The following is a 22115-nucleotide window of genomic DNA, read 5'->3' as shown; positions in this document are numbered from 1 at the left end:
CCACGTTGAGACCATAAGGGCTGCTCAGGGCAATCTCTGGTGAACCCCCACCCTGTGTCCTATACTGTTTCTAGAATGGGGCAGAGCATGAGGGCATCTGGATGGCTCGGTCGGTTAAGCATCTGACTCTCGATTTCAGCTCAGGTCACAATCTCACAGTTGGTCGTGAGATCGAGTGCTGAGTATGGAGCCTGCTTAAGATTCTCTCCCTCCCTCTCCCTCTGCTCCTCCTCCACTTACACTCTGTACTCTCTCTCAAAAAAATTAAAAAATTTCAAAAAATAGTAATAAACTAGAATGGGGAAAAGCCTTAACACAGCATCATCAGAATGCAAGTTTTGAGCTGGCCCCATGCACAAAGTTCATTGTGTATGCCCTTGGCCATGTCCGTAGATTAGGAAGTCTCCATGATTCCAGGAGTCCCCTGTTTGGTGGTCGTGTTTGTTTAATATCCTGGATTTTATTTTATTTTATTTTTTCAACTTTTTAAATTTATTTTTGGGACAGAGAGAGACAGAGCATGAACGGGGGAGGGGCAGAGAGAGAGGGAGACACAGAATCGGAAACAGGCTCCAGGCTCCGAGCCATCAGCCCAGAGCCTGACGCGGGGCTCGAACTCACGGACCGCGAGATCGTGACCTGGCTGAAGTCGGACACTTAACCGACTGCGCCACCCAGACGCCCCTATCCTGGATTTTAAACCACTCTGTTTTTGTTTTCAGCTCTTTCAGATTGGCGTGAGGAATTCTTTCAAGATTCAGCCCGTCAGGTTCTGGCCTGCCCAGGAATTTAGGCAGAATATTCTAGAAAAGAAGGTGGATATTTTCCCAGGCTTCTGTTTCACTGGAAAGTTCAAACTCCCAGGCTGGAGTGAGCCTTTGTGGCAGTCTTCTGTCACAGTGTCCCTTTTTAGTTCCTTACGCAGAATCTCACCCCTTACTTGGAGACCCTATGGCAGCAGAGTGTGGAAAGAACATTCCGTGAAGAAAAAGGGAAACCAGTAAATAGGCAAAACCAAGGACCAACTTGTTGAAAACACCAACACTGATGGCATATTCCACTGCCTCCAAAATCCTTCCCTGGAGGCACCGTCCCTCTTTAGAGGACCTTATAAGACCGTCTCACAAGGCACTTTCCATGGTTGGCCTCGGATTATAGTTACCTGTCTTTCCTTGCCTGATGGCCGACCACTTTATGCTCCAGTCCACCAATCCAAAAACCAATCAAACAAATATACAAGGATAATTAAGGACAGTTAAACAGACTTTAGCATTCAAGGCTGCCCTGGAAAATGGGAATGTGTGCCCACACTAAACTCCTCTGCTAGATCCAACACCAGGGTCCAGGTTTTAAACCTTTATGTCTTCCACAAAACTCGGCACAGACCCTTGTTCCAAGAAGATTGGCCAATAAACAGGGAACAGGTTAAGTGAGCAGCGTGCACAATCTTGCCTACTCCCTTTTTCCTTCAGCTACTTCAGTCCACAGACTCCCCTGAACTCGTCTTGCATTTCTTCAACTAAGTTTCTCTGCCTCGATTCTTCTTCTGAACCATTCTCTCTCTCTCTCTCTCTCTCTCTCTCTCTCTCTCTCTCTCTCTCTGCTCCCAGGCTCGAGATGGCATTTCCCAACATACTCCCACCCCTTTAACTGCAGCTTATTCTGACTCATTCTCCCATACAACTTTGCACATAAAGCTTTTTAGGTAGCTTCCTTTCACATTTCTTTTGCATTAGACCAAGAGTTTGTTAAGGGCTGGGACTATTGCAGTATCACCAAGTGTACGAGTTGGTACATAGCGGGCACTCATTTATTTATTCATCTATTCAGCAATTACAGAACATCTACCATATGCCTGATGGGGAACAAATGCATAAATAATAAAGCACCAGTCACAGATAAGTAACATAAAGAAAAATAAAACTAGGTCCTCAAACTCCATATGAGTCATATAAGTTGCTGTTTCAACTTATATGGTCTGGGGTGGTCTGGGAAAGTTCCTCTAAGGAGGTTGCATTTGAGGCGGTAAGCCATGTCAATATCTGAGCACAGATCTTGCCAGGCAGAGAGAATAGTAAGTGCAAAGGCCCCGGGACAGGAACATCCTTGGCACATGCAAGATAAGCAAGGGGGCCAGTGAGACTGAAACAGAATAAGTGAGCAGGGAGAGCGTAGGAGATGAAGTCATATGGACTCAAATCTTGCAGAGTCTTTTGGGCACCTGACGTAGTTTGGTTTCTATTCCATATGTGATGAGATGCTCCATAGATGTCTAGAATTATTTGAGTTGAGTAAAGAATTGAACTGAACCGAATTGGGTTTTACTGAACTGAACAGAATTGGGTCTCATCTTAGTATGGACAGCATACAGTTTCTGAACAACGCAATATCCCAAGTCTGTCCTTGTTACCTACAAACAGGAAAGCACTATGAATAATCCCATTTAGCAACTTTAAAACCCGTTAGTGTGTGAGTTCACCTGTTCGGGAGCTGGCACGGCCTTGTATGTTGTGCCAAAAGCCTTGTGGACAGGGACACATTTGCCAGCCCCTCCCACATACACTAGTTTCATTGTAGTGGCAGAGGGGGTACAGGGAACATCTAATCTCAAGACCAATGTGGTGCTAATGCCTGCCCATCGTTTCTGTTTCATTTCTGACTCTCCTAGAGTCTGAAGTCTTCAAGGGTCACTGGGATTTATTCTGGGCCCTTGGCCAGGGTTTTGGACCTGACTTTTAGCATAGTTTTTACCCAAGCCTGGTTCTCACTGACTCTTAATTATGTGGATTCCTACCCTCAACACAACTGAAAATAAACCACATTTAGCTATTTTTAGAATTTTGCTTGGTTCTTATGAAAACATTCCGGTGAACCATCACCCACAATAAAGTGGGAAACCCACCAGAATTTAAGCTAAGCAAATAAACACTTGTGCACTCATTCAAAGAATGTTGAGAGCCTATGAACCAGGCACTATACTAAGTACTGGGGATATAGCAAAGCACTGGATAAGCCCCTGTTCCCATGAAGCTGATGATCTAATGGAGGAGACAGAAGAAACAAGGACACTAATAGAAAATGTCATCTCGAGTAGTGGCAAGCTCTACTATGTGCAAGTTTGGGGGGTACAAAGGTGAACAATTGATGCCTCCACAATGTGGTTGGGGTCATAATACCGTTTATAACATAGTATGCCAATAACGGTATTATGGAATGAGTGCTGTATGGAGGTTGATGAGAACAAGTAGCTAACTATATTGTGGGTATGGGGAGCTCTTGGGGAATACATCCCAGAGGAAGTGACGTTTGATCAGTCTCTTTGGGCTTAACTGGATGGAGAGGGTGGAAAGAAGGAGGAGACGAGAACAGAGCTAAGGCAGGGAGATGTGAGCATGCACGGGTGTTCCAGAAAAGACTGGTCATTTCCTGTGGCCAGAGCACATGACGTTGGGCAGGCATGAGAGAATGAAAACATACATGGGTTGAGGCCAGTTCATAAACAGCCAGGCCAAGGAATTTATACTTTTATCAGATGACCAGATTTACATGTTAGCACATTCATCTTAACAGCAACGTGAAAAGATTGGAGAGAACAACTAGAATGAGGAAATTATTATGAAAACAATGCAGTGGTCCAATTCTAGAAAGAGTCTGTGTAGAGGTAGCCAATTGGCTAAATTTGGAGTGTGGGACTCATAGGGTATGGAGGACTGGGAGTCTCTAATCCAGCCATCCCCCGGATGTTTGTGTCTCCTTCCTAACGTCCTCCCCACGGGATTGTCCAACCAAGGCACCAGCCCTAGAGACTTCCCTTCCATTCCAGCTTCAGATTGCTGACACTCTTCTGAGGTCTTACTTATTTGGAGCTGAAATCTGCTCCCAGGAGCTACCACCACTACTTTGCTCCTTGGGGCTTCTAGAATCCGTCCAATTCCTAATTCAGATGGAACTTTTCACCGTTTAAAGACAGCTGTAATTTACTGAGCGCCTTCTGTGTGACAGGCAAATTTGCAGGGCACGTATTCCCCCCATTTCCAGATTGGAACCAGGGGCTCATGTGACTTGCTGGGGTTTGGCCACTGACCTAGTTAACTGGCAGCACCAGGATAAAAACCCAAAGCTGTCCTACTCCAGAGCCCTGCACTCTTGGAAATAGCTATCAGTTTAACTTGGCAAACATTTACTTAGCACCTGCTCCTATGAAAATCCCTGTCCTCAGGAACATAGAAGGGGGAAACCTAATGTAGATAGAAATGGTTATTGATTTCCAGGGCTCCCCATTCTAATGATTTGGACAATGGAGTCAACACCCAAGTGTTGTGATCACGTGTACTTAGCTTGGGCTTGCAGTGTGGCTATTTCCGAAGAAGAAGCTAATGAGGTGTTTTACATTTGGTCCATTGCATGGGCCTGGTTTCTGCTGGTGGCACTGGGACAAGCCCAAAGCAGGAGCCACCACCACAGAGTCCATGCTGGGGGAAGAGGGCTATATCCTGGGAAGACACGAGAGGGAGATCTACTTAGAAAGGTGGAAGGCATGAGACCAGTGTGTATAATCAGATTTAAGGAAAGCAAAGCTTTCAACTTGGACACAACCCAGTGGTGAGCAGAGAGGAATATAGCAAGACTGAGAACCTGGAAACAAAATGAGGACAGGTGTAAGGAACCAATGAGAAAAACCATGAGTAGAACCTGTGCGCGGAGCATGTGTGCAGGGGCTCCCCCTTTAGGCACTCTGTGGTATTGCTACAGCTTAGGCTGGAGGGCTTAAGGGAAAGGGACAAGAAAGACCCTGACAAAGTGAGGGTTTTGTTAGCCAACTTACCTTTCCAGTTGTGTTTTTCTGAACCTGATGTTTACCTTGGTAACAACTCAGACTAAATGTGTTAGATGCGTGATGTACATGAAGATGCCTGAATGTGTATCTTCCGTATAATTGTACTTCCACACCTGTTGCCTGTTGTGCTCTGGGTGGCCCTACGAGGAAGGACCAGTGGGCATTAATGTCACTCTTCAGAGGAGAGAGCGAGCTAAGGGCTAGATGACATCTTTGCCTCATCCATTCGCTGTGCACCCAGCTTCCATGCAGAACCAGCACCCACACCCCAGCCAAATCCAGACATCCTCCCCTGCTTGCCACCCTGCACTCCTCCAACTCAGAGAAAGGCGGCCCCCGCATGCCTAGGCCTCCCTTCCTGGCCCAGGCTCATCCCTGGATGCGATGTGCTTTGGTTCCTCTGGTTGGTAATTTCTCTGCCTGCCCTGGGGCTGGCCCTAGAACTCAACCCCTTCACCTGCTGCTTTAGAGAGACAGGCTGCAGGACCTCTCCTGAGGGGGGCTGGACAGGTTGTGGTAGGTAGGTAACAGACGCACCCAGTTTTCTTGCCACCTACGTGATTAGCAATCCCTGAATGTTCTGCGAGTGTAGGCGGAGAGGGTCACCCTGGAGCACTGCCCTGTACAAGGAGTCCTTTCCTAAATAGTACCAGAGTCCAGCCTACGAAATAGCCCTTTTGCACTTCCTTTTGTTAAAATCAGAAGCTTCTTTTCTGGTTTCCGTCATCTCTCACTTCCAGATTCAGCAAAATGGAAAATTGGTAACGTTTAGTTAGAGAAGTAAATTGCACATATGTTTTCTTCTCATTATGTGGAGGTCCCATAAATCTGCTAAAAGGCCAAATGGTTGTTTTGTGTGGGCACCAAAAGTGCCTCTTTTTACCCTAGTCTCTTCCTTGATTTTTAAGGCTCTCTGGGAATTTCTCTTTTCTTTTCTTCCTTTCCCCATGTTCCTTTTCTATTTTCTTTTTACTGGGAAGTTCCTATTTCCATCCCCTACCTTTTCAAAGGACCTCCCCATTCTACATGGTGACACTCTCTTTTTTTCTTTATTATTCCAGTTATTCCTGGGGCTTTGGTATAATCTGAGACAGATGATGTTCTATCTAATAATAATTTTTAAGTAATCTAACTCTGAAAAGGATTTGAGCTAGACTCACAGTGTGAGTTAGACATAACAGAACCACAAAACAAGGATAGCGATACAAAAAAAATATATGTTGTTAACACTAAAGAACACCTCTATACCGGAAAATCTCCCCTAAGGTTTATTACTGCAATTGAGTGCAAAACTCAGCTTTGAGTTTCCTGGCCTCCAAGGCAAAAAAAGGAAACATGCATTATAAAGCTCTCATCATCTAATTTAAACACACACACACACACACACACACACACACACACCATAATCTTTACCAAAAAAACTGTTCACAGAAGAATTATTTCTGACTTTAGCACATTCTATCCAAGGCTAATAATACTCTTAGATCTTTCTGGTGATCTGAGTCAGTCACCTGGGATTTTTTTTTTAAACACTCTGTAACAAGGTCTACACCTAGGTTACATCTAGGGAAATTATTGACTCTTCTCAGGTCAGTCAGGGTCTTTTCCAGTCACATGGTCACATTTGTAAATAATAGCACTCATTATATAAAGTGCCCTCCACCCCACCCCAGGAAGCCAGTATGAAATCATGACCTTTCCCTTAAGGAAAAGGAGATCTTAGAATTCATTTGGCCTAGCTTCTTCAGTTCCCAGATGAGGAACTGATGCTTCTCAATGTTCGGTAACTTAGTGCCTCACTGTTCTTTGGAGAACCCATATAATGACTAAGCTCGTGTACTCTGGATTCTTGCAGACTTGAGATCAAATCTCTGTCCCAGTAGCTACAGTATCCTATCTCCCATCTAAATATGCTATATAAGTTACTTAGCTTCTGAAGTTTCTAAGCCTCAGTTTGCTCCTCTGTAAATAGGGATGATAATAATAATTACCTTCCAAGGCTGTTTTGATAATTAAATGCAATAATATATGTTTAAGCTTTTTGCACAGAGCGTGACACATTGTAAACACTCAAGAAATGGTGAGTGCTGTAAAATCCTGAGAATGATGATGATGATGACATAGACCATGATAATGGAAAACCTGGATCAAAACTTAGGTTGCCTAATATCTACTGTAGCCCTCTTTCCATTACCCCCTTATACCAGGATTCCTATCTGAAATTATATGCCGACCTGAACCACATCCCTTAGAACTGCACTACCCAACAGGGTAGCTGCTAACCATCAGTGGCTATTTACAGTTAGATTAATTAAAAATAAATATCATTAGGGGTGACTGGGTGGCTCAGTCAGTTAAGTTAATGACTTCGGCTCAGGTGACAATCTTGTGGTTTGTGAGTTTGAGCCCCACGTCGGGCTCTGTGCTGACAGCTCAGAGCCTGGAGCCTCTGCTTTGGATTCTCTGTCTCCCTCTCTGCCCCTCCTCCGCTCATGCTCTGTTGCCTCTCTCTCTCAAGAATAAATAAAAAAATTAAAATATAAATACATACAGAAATAAATATTGTTAGGATTTTAGCTGCTCAGTCACACCAGCCCCATTCCCAGTGTTCAGTAGCCATGTGTGGTCTGTGGCTATTGTATTGGACAATACAGATACAGGACATTTGCATCATAGCAGAAAGTTCTGCTGGAAGCTGCCTTCACGGCTCCCCCCAGCCCCTAGCAACTTCCTGATGTCGGTATTTTGTTATTTATGTATTTATTTCAAAATATTACACTATTCTTCTAAGCTATGTGAGAAGGTTCTCTTAACTCTACCTGTGAGTTCCCTGGAGGCCCACAGAGCCTCAAGGGGAGACAAGTCACAGCTGGTCCAAAACACGCTTCCGACTCAGTCACTCTATGGTGGCCCAGAAGACCCGCAGAATCAGCTGTCTTAAGTCTGTTTCCATAGGGTTCGGATTGATCAGGGCTGGAGTATGAATTTAATCCGTCTTGTCATACTGCCAAATGCAGGGTAATATGAGTTCAAAGGGTTTATTACAAGAGCACAAGAATATCGTTTTCTCAAAGCCACAGCCCGGTGGCACAGACACCAAGGAGGGCATAGGGGAGCCTCTGGACCATGCTCGGTCTCGCCCTTTTATCCTCCTTTTTTGTAACGAAGAAAGAGATTCCGCGTGGTGTTTCAAAATTGATGTTATTGGAATATTGTTCAGCCAGGAGAAAAATAAAGAAAATCCTTCCATTTACAACAACATGGATGGACCTTGAGGGCATTATCCTGAGTGAAATAAGTCAGACAGAGAAATACTGTATGATCTCGTATATATGTGGAATCTAAAAAAGCTGAACTGATAGAATAGAACGGTGGTTGTCAGGGGTGGGGAGGTGGGGGCACGTGGAGAAAGGCTGGTCAAAGGGTGCAAGCTTCAGCTAGAAGATGTGTAAGTTCTGAGAATCTCATAACGTACAACACAGCGACTATAGTTAACCATACTGTCTTACATATTTGAAGGTGGCTGAGAGAGTAGATCTGATGTGTGAACTACCCCTACCCTGGTAATCACTTTGCAATACATATGTATCGAATCATCCCGCTGTACACCCCGCATTGACACAATGTCACATGTCAATTACATCTCAATAAAGCTGGGGGGGAAATAGCTAAAGTAAAATAAACCTGATTTGTTAATTTTAAATGTGTGATGTTTCCTTGCCAGAGAACGTTTGCAAGGATAAAGACTTTGATATATGTTTCTGACTTCAAGAGCATCTGTGTTATTATTTTTATTGGTTACGTTAATTATAATGAGCTCAAAGCCATTGTCGGTATATTTTCACAAGGTTAATAAACTCCATTTCCTATGACATAGTTTACAGCTTTAAATGAACAAACAGTTCATTGTAACAAGTATTTTGATACATGTGGTTTCTGGGAACAGATAGTGTCACGTTTCCAAGTTTGTAGTCTTCAGACGATAACTATTAAAAGGAAAAGTTGGAGTGCCCGAGTGGCTCAGTCGGTTAAGCATCTGATTGTTGATTTTGGCTCAGGTCATGATCTCACGGTTCATGGGCTCAAGCCCTGCATCAGGCTCTGTGCTGACAGCTCAGATCCTGGAGCCTGCTTCGGATTCTGTGTTGCTCTCTCTCTCTCTCTCTCTCTCTCTCAAAAAAATAAACATTAAACAGTATGGGAAATGATATTAGTGCCAGAATTAGATTTGGCTATGAGTGATAGAAAACCCACATAGCAGGCGTTTAACAAGATAGGAGTTTATTTCTCATATAAAAAAAGTCTGGAAGAATCCAGGACCAGGTGTGGCCACCTAAGCAAATGTCAGAAATCCAAGTGCTTCTAGGTTTTCTGCTCTGTCATCATCTACACGTGGCTTCCACCTCCTTGTCCAGTTTTTCTGATTTAGCAACAGCCATCGTGTCTACGTTCTTGCCAGCAGAATGGACATAGACCAGAGAACACTGGGCTTCCTCCTTTTAGGGACCTTTCTAGAAGTTTCACAAGAAACTTCTGCTTAGGGGCACCTGGGTGGCTCAGCAGGTTAAGTATCTGACTCTTGATCTCAGCTCAAGTCATGATCTCACAGTTTGTGGGATCAAATCCCACATCGGGCTCTGCGCTGACAGCGTGGAACCTGCTTGGGATTCCCTCTCTCTCTCTCTCTCTCTCTCTGCCCCTCCCCCGTTCATGCTCTGTCTCTCTCTGTCCCAAAAATAAAAATAAAAACGTTGAAAAAAAATTTTTTTAAATAATCTTTATTCTTCCAAATCTTAACAAAAAGAAAGAAAGAAACTTCTGCTTATATTATCGTAGGAACCAGTCCCCTAGCTACAAGGGAGACTGAAAAATGTGTGCCAGGTGGTTATGAGCCCAGTTAACTAGTGGGGGGTTTTATTACTAAGGAAGAAGAAGAAGAAAACACATATGGAGGGATACCCAATGGTCTCTGCCAGAGTATAAAAATATTCTCTGTTAACTTTGTGAACAGTTATAGCGAACCTTTCATTTTGCATTCTCAGAGGTGTTTTTGTCGATCCATTCTTGACATTTCTTTTCGAATACTTTTCTGATTTTGTGTTTTTCCACTGCAGTTCTGGGGAAAAAGTAAAGTATTGGGAGTTTACACTTTTATTTCAGAAGTTACGAGGCCCTAGGTGGTGTTTCCCCCCCGCATCTCTCCAGTGTGATCCTACCATCCTTCCCCTGCATTACTCTCTCTCCTTCATCTCAGCTCCAGCCACACCAAGCTGAATTCCCCGAAAGCACTATGCCCCAGCCTGCCACTGGGCCTTTGCACATGCTGTATCCGCTGCCTGGAATGATAGTATGTGTGGCTACTAGCCCTGGCTCTGGGTCTAACTGCCTACATATACACCCCAGTACTGTTCCTTATACCTGTGTCCCCTTAGGCAAGCTGTATAACCTCTCTGTGCCTGTTTAAGTGTCTGCAGAATGAGGATAATAATAGTACTTACTTTACAGTTCTTGTCCTTATCAAATGAGCCAATGAAAGACAAATGCTCAGGGGCGCCTGGGTGGCGCAGTCGGTTAAGCGTCCGACTTCAGCCAGGTCATGATCTCACGGTCCGTGAGTTCGAGCCCCGCGTCAGGCTCTGGGCTGATGGCTCAGAGCCTGGAGCCTGTTTCCAATTCTGTGTCTCCCTCTCTCTCTGCCCCTCCCCCGTTCATGCTCTGTCTCTCTGTCCCCAAAAAAATAAATAAAAACGTTGAAAGACAAATGCTCAAAACCATGCCTCACATATGAGCCTTTAATAACAGCTGACTTTGTTGAGCATTTTACTATGTGCTAAGCACCTTACAGAGATTCTCTTAATCTTCCACAACAATCCCATAGGGTGGCCTTGCTATTTCTCCCATTTTACATACAAGGAAACTGAGGCACAGAGAAGTTAAGTAACTTGCCCAAGTCCCACAGCTAGCTAGTGACGGAGCCTGGGCTCCAACATAGGGCCTTCTGTCTTTAGAACGGGTGCCCTTCCCACCACACCAGCACCACATATAAAGGTTTCCCTCCTAAGGCTGTGTGCTTCCCTTTACAGATTTTCACGATAATCCTTTTGGAAGCAGGGGCAGGCCCAGGTGATCCCTGTGGGCCCATCCCTGGCCTTTGCCTCTCAGCCTGCCACAGCCCAAGCCCTGCCCTTTTAGGCTTCTGGAACCACTGCCCCTGGGATGTGAGTCCCTGTATCATTTGCCACCTCCCAAATGTTTATCTGTTGTGCCCAAGGCTGTGAGGAAGGTTCTGTGGCACCTCAAACAGCCTGTGGCTTCCCCTATTCTGAAGCCCTGGCTCCCCTCCCAGGCCATTTATATCCCAGGCCCTGCCATCATCCCAGCCACTTGAGATCAGGTTCCCACCACAGAGGCTCTGAGCCCCTAAGCCAGGCCTGGCTTCGGTGCGGCCAGCAGCCCAGAGTGGGGAGGTCCAGGCTGGTCTGTTGGTCCCTGCGTGGTGTGTGAGGAAGGACTTCGGGGCTGCCATGCATCTTGCAGCTCAGAGCTGGCATCCTCTAGACCTGACAGGCTCCCTTTGAACGGGCATCAGAACCCCTGCAGAGAACGAACCAGGCAGATGCCCAGGGTGCTTGTCTCAATAATGGCCCTCATCTCTGCAACCTGTATTTTACAAAGAAGAAGGGTCTTTGCAGATGTGATTTAGTCTTGGGTGCTAACAGTGGGGAAATAATCCTGGATTATCTGGGTGGGCCTTGAATCCAATCCCACGTGTCCTTAGAGGAGAAAGAGATTTGACACCCACCCCAGAGGAGGAGATGATGTAAACACAGAGGCAGAGATGGAGAGATATAGCCTCAAGCCAAGGAGTGCTGGGGACCGCCAAAAGCTGGAAGAGGCAAGGAATGAGCTTTTCCCTAGATCCTCTGGAGGGAGCACAGTTCTGCTGGAACCTTGGTTTTAGACTTCTGGCCCCACACACGGTGAGAGAATACACTTCTGTTGTTTAAGCCACCCAGTTTGTGGTACTCTGTTACAGCACCCCCAGGAAACCAGCGCACCCTGCAATCAGGCAGGAAGGCAGGAATATGCATTTTAATCCGTTCCCCGGGTGATTTTGAGGCCCCCCCCCCCACCACCGAGATGCAGCACTAGACGGAGAGTGCAGACTGAAACTCCGGAAGAGCTGTAATTCCTCCTGTCCCCCGTTTTTGCTCCTCTCCTGTTCAAACGGTGGGAGACGGGAGCATGTTGGATGCTTAGATGCAGGTGGGAAAGTGCAGAGGAGTGGGGGGTGGCGCTGAGTTAGGGGGCAGGGAGGTAAGTGATGGAGCTTCCTCCCCACGGGAAGCAGAGGGAGGCAGGCAGAGGAGGAACCTTCCTCCCCAGGATGGGAGGGGAGCTGAAAGCGGGGCGAGGGTGCAGGGAGGGGACAGCTGTTACTCATATATCATATTTGCTCTGCCTGAACCTACTGGTACCTCAACCCTCCATTTGCAGCCCTCCATCCCCCTCCATCACCTGCTTCAGAATATGTGACAGGAAAGCCAAAGAAGGTTCCAAGGTCAGCCACAGGGGCCTGTTGGCATGATTAGCAGAGGTCAGCCTCCCCACTCAGGGACCCTTGGCCCTTGCCCCATGTCGGGGAATTTATATAATCACCCCTCGATGGGGCTGACTCCCACACTCAAAGGGCTTGTCCGTTGGGTGTGAAATGGCTTGCTCTTCCCGAAAAGCATAATCCTACCCATGATGCCTTTGTTTCACAGCCCCCAGGCAATGTGTCTACACACTCGGGTGTTGGGACGCAGTCTTCTGTGGGACCCAGCACCCAAGCTTCCTCCCTGCCCTGGTGATTGTGGGTGACGGTGAAGGGGTTCCCCCATCAGCACAGAAGGAGGAGGCTGCAGGTCTGCTCAGGTCTGAAAGCAGTTAGCGGGCAGAACCCCCTGGTGGTCGGAGGTCAGCCTTTTTCTCTTAAGGCCTCCAGCCGATTGGATGAGGCCCACCCACTTTACGAAGATAATCCACTTTACTCAAAGTCCACCCATCTACATGTTAATCTCATCTTAAAAAAAAATACCTTCGTGGCAACATCCAGACTAGGCTTGACCACATATCGGGGTACTGTGACCTAGCCACGTTGACATGTAAAATTAATCATCATAAGATATATTCTTTTGAATAAGAACACACACATAGGATACATTCCCAGGATGATGATAAACACTGTCATGAATACAAAATTCCTATCAGACAGTGGGATGGGCATTTGGGTGAGAACAAACTCCCTGAGACTGAGAACTTTGGTTTAGTAAGACTGTTGAAAGACCAAAGGGGAATCCTGGTGGGCGGCAGAACCCACCTCCCAGGATAAGAGCAGAAATTGCCAGACACCACCTCTCCCAGCCTCCCTGGCAGTTTGGCACAGGCTCATAAACTAGGCTCACACAGGCCTCAGGAGGTCTGAGTCCAAAAGAGCCCCTTCTTCCCTTCCATTGTCTCCTGGGCCTCTACCCCCTTTTGCAAACGACTCACTTCTGGACTCACTTTCTCCTCCTTAAACATGATAAGAGAATTCACCTTCCCTGGTTTCTGGCTTGAGTCATAATACTGCCCTCGGGCCTGGTTGCTCAAAATGCGGTCCATACGCTGGCAGGTGCATCATCACCTGGGAGCTTGTTACAAATGCAGACTCTCAGGCTCTGCCCCAGACCCACTGAATCAGAATCTGCATTTTAACAAGATCCCAGGCGATTCATGTGCACGTTCATGTTTGAGGAGCACCGACCTAGAGCACCCCCTTGGCTTCTCCCACTCCAGACCCTCTGCCACAACCACCCTCGGGGGCAGTGCAGCTGTACTTTGCACAGTGGGACCCTGTCGTTGTAGCAAATAAGCCACGGCCACCTCTGACCTCGGCGTCTTCCTAGCGTTCGTGCCCACAATACACGGAGATCACAGTGAATATTGCTATGGAAACCAACCTTGGATGTTGTCTGCTATCAGTTTTGCTGCTTTTCCTTCACTCCCTGCATCTCTGGAATTATGAGCTCCTAAATCACACTTGAACACCTAAATTTCTCTGCAGCCTAAGACTTAACAAATAACAAAGATGTAGAGTCAAGGCCACACAATGTATAAAGGAAAGGCCTAGCAACTGCAGAGGTTCGCCTTGATTTAAAAAGCAAAGACAGGAGTGTTGTAGCAAGGCTCTCCCTCCGCCAGCCCAGAGAACACGCGAGTGATGCTAAAAACCACGCCAGTGATGCTGATGAGTGAAGATACCACCTGCTGAACATTTCCTGGTGCCAGGCTGTATACACCAATCCATTCAATTCTGATAGTGCCCTCTGTCTTAGTTTCCTGCGGCTGCTGTTAAAAAGAAATTGCCACGGACGTGAAGACTCCAGACAATACAGATTTATCGTCTTACGGTTCAGGAGGTCAGAAGTACGAAATCTGACTCACTGGGCTAAAGTGAAGGTGTCAGCAGGGCTGGTACCTTCCAGAGGCTCCAGGGGAGGATCACTTGGCCTGTTCTAGCCTCAGAAGGGCGCCTGCATTCCATGGCTCATGGCCCCTTTCCTCCATTCATCCAGTTACTTCTCACGTCCTCACATCTCCTACTCCCTTCTAGTTTTTAAGAAATGTTTATTTATTTATTTTGAGAGAGAGAGAGAGAGAGAGAGAGAGAGTGTTAGAGCAGGGGAGGGGCAGAGGGATGGAGGCAGAGAATCCCAAGCAGGCTTCACATTGTCAGTGTGGAGCCGGACACGGAGTTTGAACTCGGGAACCGTGAGATCATGACCTGAGCCAAAACCAAGAGTAGACGCAGAACCCACCCAGGTGTCCTGTTCTCCCTTCTTTGACCTTCTCTCCTCTCTCTGCTAAGGACTTGTGGTTGCGTTTAGGGCCCACCTGGATGATCCCAGATAGCCTTTTCTTCTCAAAATCCTTAACTTATAATCACATGTGCAAAGACAATCTTGCCAGATAAGGTAACATTGGCGAGTTCTAGGCATTAGGAGGGAGACACCTTTGGGGGGATTATGCAGCCCACCACACCCTGTTGAGTATCCCCATTTTCCCATGAGAGAACTCAGGCACAACAATTGAAACACCTTGTTCAAGGTCACACAGCCTGAAGGTGGAGCTGGAATCCAGCTCTGGGTCAGCCTCTCTCCAAAGCCCGAGGTTCTAATTCCAACCTCTGCCCTGTACGGCCTCCAGATGACTTTGAACTCACCCGCTGTTGTCAGTAGGTTCAAGGAAATGAACTGAAAACCGTCAGCTCTCTAAAGAGTTGGAGCGTCCAAGTGAAATTTGTCTACCACAGACCAAAACCTCAAGGGCAAGGCAGGACTTAAGTCAAACCACAGGTGTATTGGTCTTCTAGGGCTTCTGTAACAAATTAACACAGGCTAGGCGCCTTGAATAAAAGAAACTTATTTTCTCACAGTGCTGGAGACTGGAAGTCCAAGATCAAGGTGTCAGCGGGTTTGATTTTTTTTCCCCAAGGCCTCTCTCCTTGGCTTGCAGATGGCTGTCTCTTGCTACCTTTTTCACATCGTGCCCTGCTGTGCACACACACCCTTGGTGTCTCTCTGTGTCCTAATCTCCTCTTCTTTTAATTTTAAATTTGCTTATTTATTTTTAGAGAGAGAGCGTGCATGTGAGCTGGGGGAGGCAGAGAGAGAGGGAGAGAGAGAATCCCAAGCAGGCCCCTCACTGCCAGCGTGGAGCCCGATGTGGGGCTCAAACCCATGAACCATGAGATCATGCCCTGAGCCGAAATCAAGAGTTGGACGCTTAACCAACTGAGCCACCCAGGTGTCCCCTCATCTCCTCCTCTTATGGGGATATCAGTCATACTGAATTAGGGCCCAGCCTAATGGCCTCATTTTAAAAATTACATTCCGAGGTGCTGGGAATTAGGGCTTCAACATAAGCATTTGGAGGGGATACAGTGCAGCCCTTATGCAGAGGTATTCTCTGCCCTCAGAAACAAGGCAGTTTATGTGTGTGAGGTGAGTTCCAGAGCCCTGTGGACGCCTTCATTCTCAGCTTAAATGCTGGTGCTTCGTTCTTCATCATCCTGTTTCCGCACTAACCCGCTGCGACCCTATCGGTCCCCCGGCTTTGTGATCCTATTGGTTTCCTATGGCTGCTGTAATGAGTCCCCACAAACCTGGTGGGTTAAAACAACACACATTTATTCTCCAGGTGTTAGCAGGGCTGTTCTCTTCCGGAAGCTCTGAGGGAAGAATCCATTTCCTCACCTTTCCGGCTTCTAGAGCTACACCTCTTGGCTTGTGCCCCCGTCCTCTATCTTCAAAGCCCACAACAGAGCATCTTGCTTCACTATCACCTGTGCCAAATCTCCCTGTTTCTCTTTTATAAGGACCCCGATGCCCGCACGTAGAGCCCACCTGGATAATCCAGGGTACTCTTCCCTTTTCACAATCTTAACTGAATTACATCAGCAGTCTCTTTTGCCGTCAACATTCACAGGTTCCAGGGGATAGGACTTGATATCTTGGGAGCTCTTATTCAACCTACCACCATGAGTTTTCCTCATTCATGTCCTGGCCACCCCTGTCATCCCTGGAGGGCCAGTATAGGAGATGATGCATGAGTGAAAGCCCTTGGTGAGCTGCAAAGGTTTTTTCCACCTCAGGGCCTTTGCACAGTTAATGCTGCCTGGAACATCCATGTCTTTACACACTCATTCACATATGCCAATCCCTTCTTGTCTTTGAGGTTTTGTTACCTCCTCAGAGAGGCCTTCACATTGCTCCACCTAAACCCTGTTTTATTCTCTGTCCCAGCACTGACACTGATCACCGTTTGTAATTGCTTTATTACTTGTTGGTTTATATGTTCCTTATCTGTGTTTTATCCCTGTTAGACTGTTCGTTCTGTGAGATCAAGGACCTGACAAGTCCTGTTCTCTGCTCTGTCTCCGGCTCCTGGAAGCGTGCCTGCAGCATGGGTGCTCTCTAAAGGATTGTTGGATGAATGAGTGACGTTAACAGAGGACATTTCATCAGTTACACACCCATGACATGGTTTGGGTTGTATTCTTGACCTGATTCTTGAGGTGCTGCCTCTGGGGATGCCTGTGGTTCAGTATTCCCCAAATGCAACCATGACCTCCTTGTGGGAGGGCCCTATTTTCTAATCTCTCCAAAGCTTTCTGTCCCCATCATTGAGATCTTCACGTGCTTCTGCCCATCTTCAGGGCGTCTTCCTCAGCCCCCAGGAAACTGTCTATATTTCAATATACTCCAAGAATTTTAGAGGAGGAAGGAAATGAATGAATAGACCCAGGGTCGGCCAACTATGACCTGCCATCTGATTTTGTGAAGAAAGTTTTCGTGGAACACAGCCAGGTTCTTTGTCGGGGTCTGCTTTCACACTATAATGGCCAGGTTGAGTGGCTGAGTCGGAGACTCTATGGCCTACAAAGCCTAATATATTTACTATCTGGCCTTGTGCAGAGAAGGTTTGCTGACTCCTGAAACAGACCATCTGATCCAAGCCCATCCACTTTACCGATGAAAACACTGAGAACCTATTTTCAGATCAGAGCCAGAATCCTGCCGTGGGCTTCTAGCAGATTCAGGGCTAGAATCCGGTTCTGCTGAACCCCAGACAAACCAGGCTTCTCCCACATACCCAACCATCCCCCTTAGTGCCCAGCCCCTCCCCGCCCAAACTCCCTTTCAAATCTCGGCGGTCACCCTCCTCACCAGCTTTCTCTTCAGTGTTTCAGAAAGGCCCCACCCATGTATCTTCTCCATCTCCCACCACTCGAATTGGGGCCCAATAACCTTCCTTAGCCGACTTGCTCTCTTGATGCTACAAGAAGCCCACCCCTAGGCTTTCTCTTCCCTTCTAGAATCCCTAGTCCCAACCCCACAGACCTTCTCTTCGAACACCGCAGCAAAGATTTCAATGGCCACTGCCCTGGTTGAGTTGACCGTGCCCTCCCTCTGTTCACCTCAGGCCACCCAGTTGGAGTTATCAAACCCCAGAAGGAGCTTATTTAGAATGCACGTGCCCAAAGTTAGAGAGGGAGGGAGCCAAACCATAGAGACTCTTAAAAACTGAGAATAAAATGAGGGTTGATGGGGGGTAGGATGGAGGGGACGGTGGGTGATGGGCATTGAGGAGGGCACCTGTCGGGATGAGCACTGGGTGTTGTATGGAAAACGATTTGACAATAAATTTCATATTAAAAAAAAAATAAAATGCACGTGCCCTGGGGCACCTGGGTGGCTCAGTCAGTTGGGCGTCCGACTTAAGCTCAGGTCATGATCTCACGTGAGTTCGTGGGTTTGAGCCCCGCGTCAGGCTCTGTGCCGACAGCTCTGAGCCTGGAGCCTGCTTCAGATCCTGTGTCTCCCTCTCCCTCTGCCCCTCCCCTGCTCATGCTCTGTCTCACTCTGTCTCTCAAAAATAAATAAATGTTAAAAAAAAAAAAATTTAGAATGCACATGCCCAGACCCCACCCCAGACTTGTTAAACCAAAACTCTGGGGGTGAATCAGGGCCTGGGGAATTTTCAGACAATACGCACAGTACCCCGTGATTCTGTTGTGGAGCACACAGTCTAAGATTAACCACTTCACTGAGCCATGGGCTTCACAAGCCTCCTGTAGGCTTTAGTCACTGCAGACAACTTCAGAACAAAGTCGATAGTCAATGGAACACGGTTCTCTTCAAAAATACATCAGGAGAATGCAGCCTTTCTCCTTCCGTTTCCTGCATCCTCTCCTTAACTCAGGCCCTAGAATTCTTCCCCGTCTCCAACCTGCTCCAAAAGAAACATCACAAAATAACACTTTTCCCCCCTCTGAGTAGACAGGATAAGAAGATTTTTGAATGAGTTGCTGGCAAAGAATTCATGTGCTTATAAACTATTGAGGTCAGGGTGATGGAGAGAGAGAAGGCAATGGTGAAAGGAGAATAGGTACAGAGAAAAGTCCAGAGCAGGCTGGAACCCTAGGGTTCAAGGTTTCTTCTTCTGGTGCTCGCCAGCTGTCTTGGTACAGGTGTTATTTTGAAGACAGCAGTGTCTCTTTCTCTCCTCTTCAGTATTCATCAGGAGCTGGCGGCGTGCCCTGGGCCTCGCACCTCACAGAAAAGGTAGAAGCCGAAGGGCACTCTGCAGTAGAGACGGGACGCAGCCCCCCAGGGGCTGAGAGTTCTGGGCTGCGCTTGGGGGGCACCGAGCAAAGGAAAGGCCAGATGGGATGGCGGCTGCCTTGGGAAAACAACCCAGAGGAGAGTTCTCTGAGCGCTCGGGGCTGGTTTCTACAGCGACGGAGACACGGTGACAAAAATAAGTCTGGCTCACCTGAGACAGTAGAATCCAATTCAATTCCAAGTCAGTGTGTGTTTATTGAGTGCCTGATTCAGTTTAGGTGATGGAGAGAACGAGAGAATGAGGGCGACAGCCTAAGCAGCGGGCTGACTCAGGCAGAAATTCCCTGGGAGACTGCCTCCCAGGTCCATGGGTCCAGAAACTCGATTGTATCCATTGTACCCGGTAGGAAATCGGTAAATCTTTGTCTGTCTGGTGAACAAGTATTTATTAAGTGCTTCCAGGCTGCCAGGGCCGTCCTGGGGCCGTGGCTGAATCAGTGAATCTAGCAGGCCCAGGTCCCTGCCCCCAATGGAGTTTACATTCTTCTACTGGGGCATCTGCAAGGCCAATGGGTAAGGTCAGTGGAGTGGGGTCTATTATAGGAGGGGTCCACTGGGAGTGGATCATCAGGAGGAATGTTTACGGTAGGGTAGGATTTGCTCTGTAGTTGGAAGGGTAAGTGGGGTGCGGATTTTTAAAAAGCTGGAGGCCTTACAGACAGGGGACTGAGCTGCGTGGCCGGAAATGAAAGTGGTGTGCCATGGAAACTCCGTGACCAGATCAGCACGTTCTTCTCGTGCATGCTGGTAACAGAGCACATGCTGGGAAGTTAGACAAGAGAATGTCAGTACCACATGGGGTTATGGCACACAGGCTCTGTACTCAGACATCTTGGCTCTAACTCCTAGCTCTCACACTTGCTGACCTTGTAATCCAAGGCATGCTACTTAACCTCAATAAGCGTCATTCTCCTGATGGAGAAAATAGGCGTAGTCACAACTAGCTTATAGGTTGGTCCTAAGCATTTCAAGGAGATCATGAATGGGATTAATTGAGAACGACTGTAAAAAGCTTAACTGTTGAATGTTAACATTGGATATACAGCTTGCTTTCTAGCAAACTGGAACTCGCCACCAAAAACTTGGTAGGCAGCTCAGGATGCCTGTATACAGTGAGCAGTTTGTTGCCTTGGCAACCCTCCATTTACGACCCTCTTTCCACCCCATGGCAGCCATGCTGGACTGAATGGCAGCACTGGGGTCAAGGTGAGGCAGGAGAGGTGCCTAGAACATATTTGCATGACCTGGCCTCCTTCAATTTTGCACCCTGAGTGCCCTGCTTGCCTCAGCCTAACCATGGTTCTGCCGAATACAGGAAACATTTTTGGTCTGCACGTTTGTGCGAAATCTGCATTTCTCAAAGTGTGTTCTTTGGTCTACTTAAATCAGCATCATAGGGGCTGCTTATTAAAATTATATTTGTGGTGGATGCCTGGGCGGCTCAGTCAGTTAAGCGTCCGACTTTGGCTCAGGTGTGACGATCTCATGGTTCATGAGTTTGAGCCCTGCGTCGGGCTCTGTGCTGACAGCTCAGAGCCTGGAGCCTGTTTCGGATTCTGTGTCTCCCTCTCTCTCTCTGCCCCTCCCCCACTTGCACTCTGTCTCTCTCTCTCTCTTTCAAAAATAAAAAATAAAAATAAACAAATAAAAAATTATATTGGTGGACCTGACAAAATCAGCATCTCTGGAGATGAGGTGGGTGGGGCGGGTGTGCATTTTAACACACACACACACACACACGCACACGCACATGCACATTCCCAGGCCCTCCACCAACCCTAGAGCAGAAGTTCTTTGTGTGTGTGTGTGTGATAATAATAGCATTATTTTATCTTTTTTTATTTTTTATTTTTTAAAATTTACATCCAAATTAGTTAGCATATAGTGCAACAATGATTTCAGGAGTAGATTCCTTAGTGCCCCTTACCCATTTAGCCCATCCCCCCCCCCACAACCCATCCAGCAACCCTCAGTTTGTTCTCCATATTTATGAGTCTCTTCTGTTTTGTCCCCCTCCCTGTTTTTATGTTATTTTTGCTTCCCTTCCCTTGTGTTCATCTGTTCTGTGTCTTAAAGTCCTCATATGAGTGAAGTCCTATGATATTTGTCTTTCTCCGACTAATTTCACTTAGCATAATACCCTCCAGTTCCATCCATGTAGTTGCAAATGGCAAGATTTCATTCTTTTTGATTGCCGAGTAATACTCCATTGTGTATATATGCCACATTTTCTTTATCCATTCATCCATCGATGGACGTTTGGGCTCTTTCCAGACTTTGGCTCTTGTCGATAGTGCTGCTATAAACATGGAGGTGCCTGTGTCCCTTCGAAACAGCACACCTGTATCCCTTGGATAAATGCCTAGTAGTGCAATTGCTGGGTCATAGAGCAGTTCTATTTTTAGCTTTTTGAGGAACCTCCATACTGTTTTCCAGAGTGGCTGCACCAGCTTGCATTCCTATAGAGCAGAAGTTCTTTGAGTGTGACCCCAGACCAGCAGTATCTACATCACACAGAAACTCATTAGAAATGCAGATTCTTGTCTACCTCCCCAAGCTACTGGATCGGACACCTTGTGGGTGGGGCCCAGCAATCTGTATTTTAACAAGCCCTCCAGATAATTTTGATGTGCAATGAAGTCACCCCTTGGGTGTGTGTGTGGGGTGGGGGTGGGGGGGTAAAAACTGCCAGTATCCAGCCCCATCCTAGATGAATTCAATCAGAATCCCTGAGATAGGGCTCCCCGGCCAACCCAGCGATCCTAATGGGAGGACAGAGTTTGTAATCATCACTGGAAGAAACAGGAAGTTGGCACAAATGTATTACACTTACAAAGTACGGTCAGCCTGGGGCAGGGTCTCAGTTAATTCTTGCAACAAGCTGGCCCCTGCTGTGGTCTCCTTAGCTGGTGAGGAACCTGAGACTCCCGGAGCTTCAGGGGGTGTGGCCAGGCCCCCAGGCGCCGGCAGTTGTGCTGGCTGTGCTGGGCAGAGCCACCTGGCTCCGGAGACTGCGTGGGGTCTTGGGTCTTTGCTGTTGGAAGCGTGGTGCTCAGGCAGAGCTGGGG

At 47.2% G+C, this 22115-nt stretch overlaps 1 protein-coding gene across 2 annotated transcripts in view; it reads left to right on the top strand.

Annotated features, from left to right (window-relative positions):
* ABTB3 (ankyrin repeat and BTB domain containing 3) overlaps window positions 1–22115 on the top strand; it is a 313737-nt gene that overhangs the window by 212348 nt on the left and 79274 nt on the right. The window lies entirely within an intron of this gene.

The sequence above is a fragment of the Herpailurus yagouaroundi genome, unplaced genomic scaffold (assembly GCF_014898765.1).
Source record: "Herpailurus yagouaroundi ecotype Mexico unplaced genomic scaffold, PumYag 182, whole genome shotgun sequence".
NCBI classification, from domain to species: Eukaryota; Metazoa; Chordata; class Mammalia; order Carnivora; family Felidae; genus Herpailurus; species Herpailurus yagouaroundi.
The sequence above is the reverse complement of the archived record's forward strand: the minus strand, read 5'-3'. Positions and strand labels throughout refer to the sequence as shown.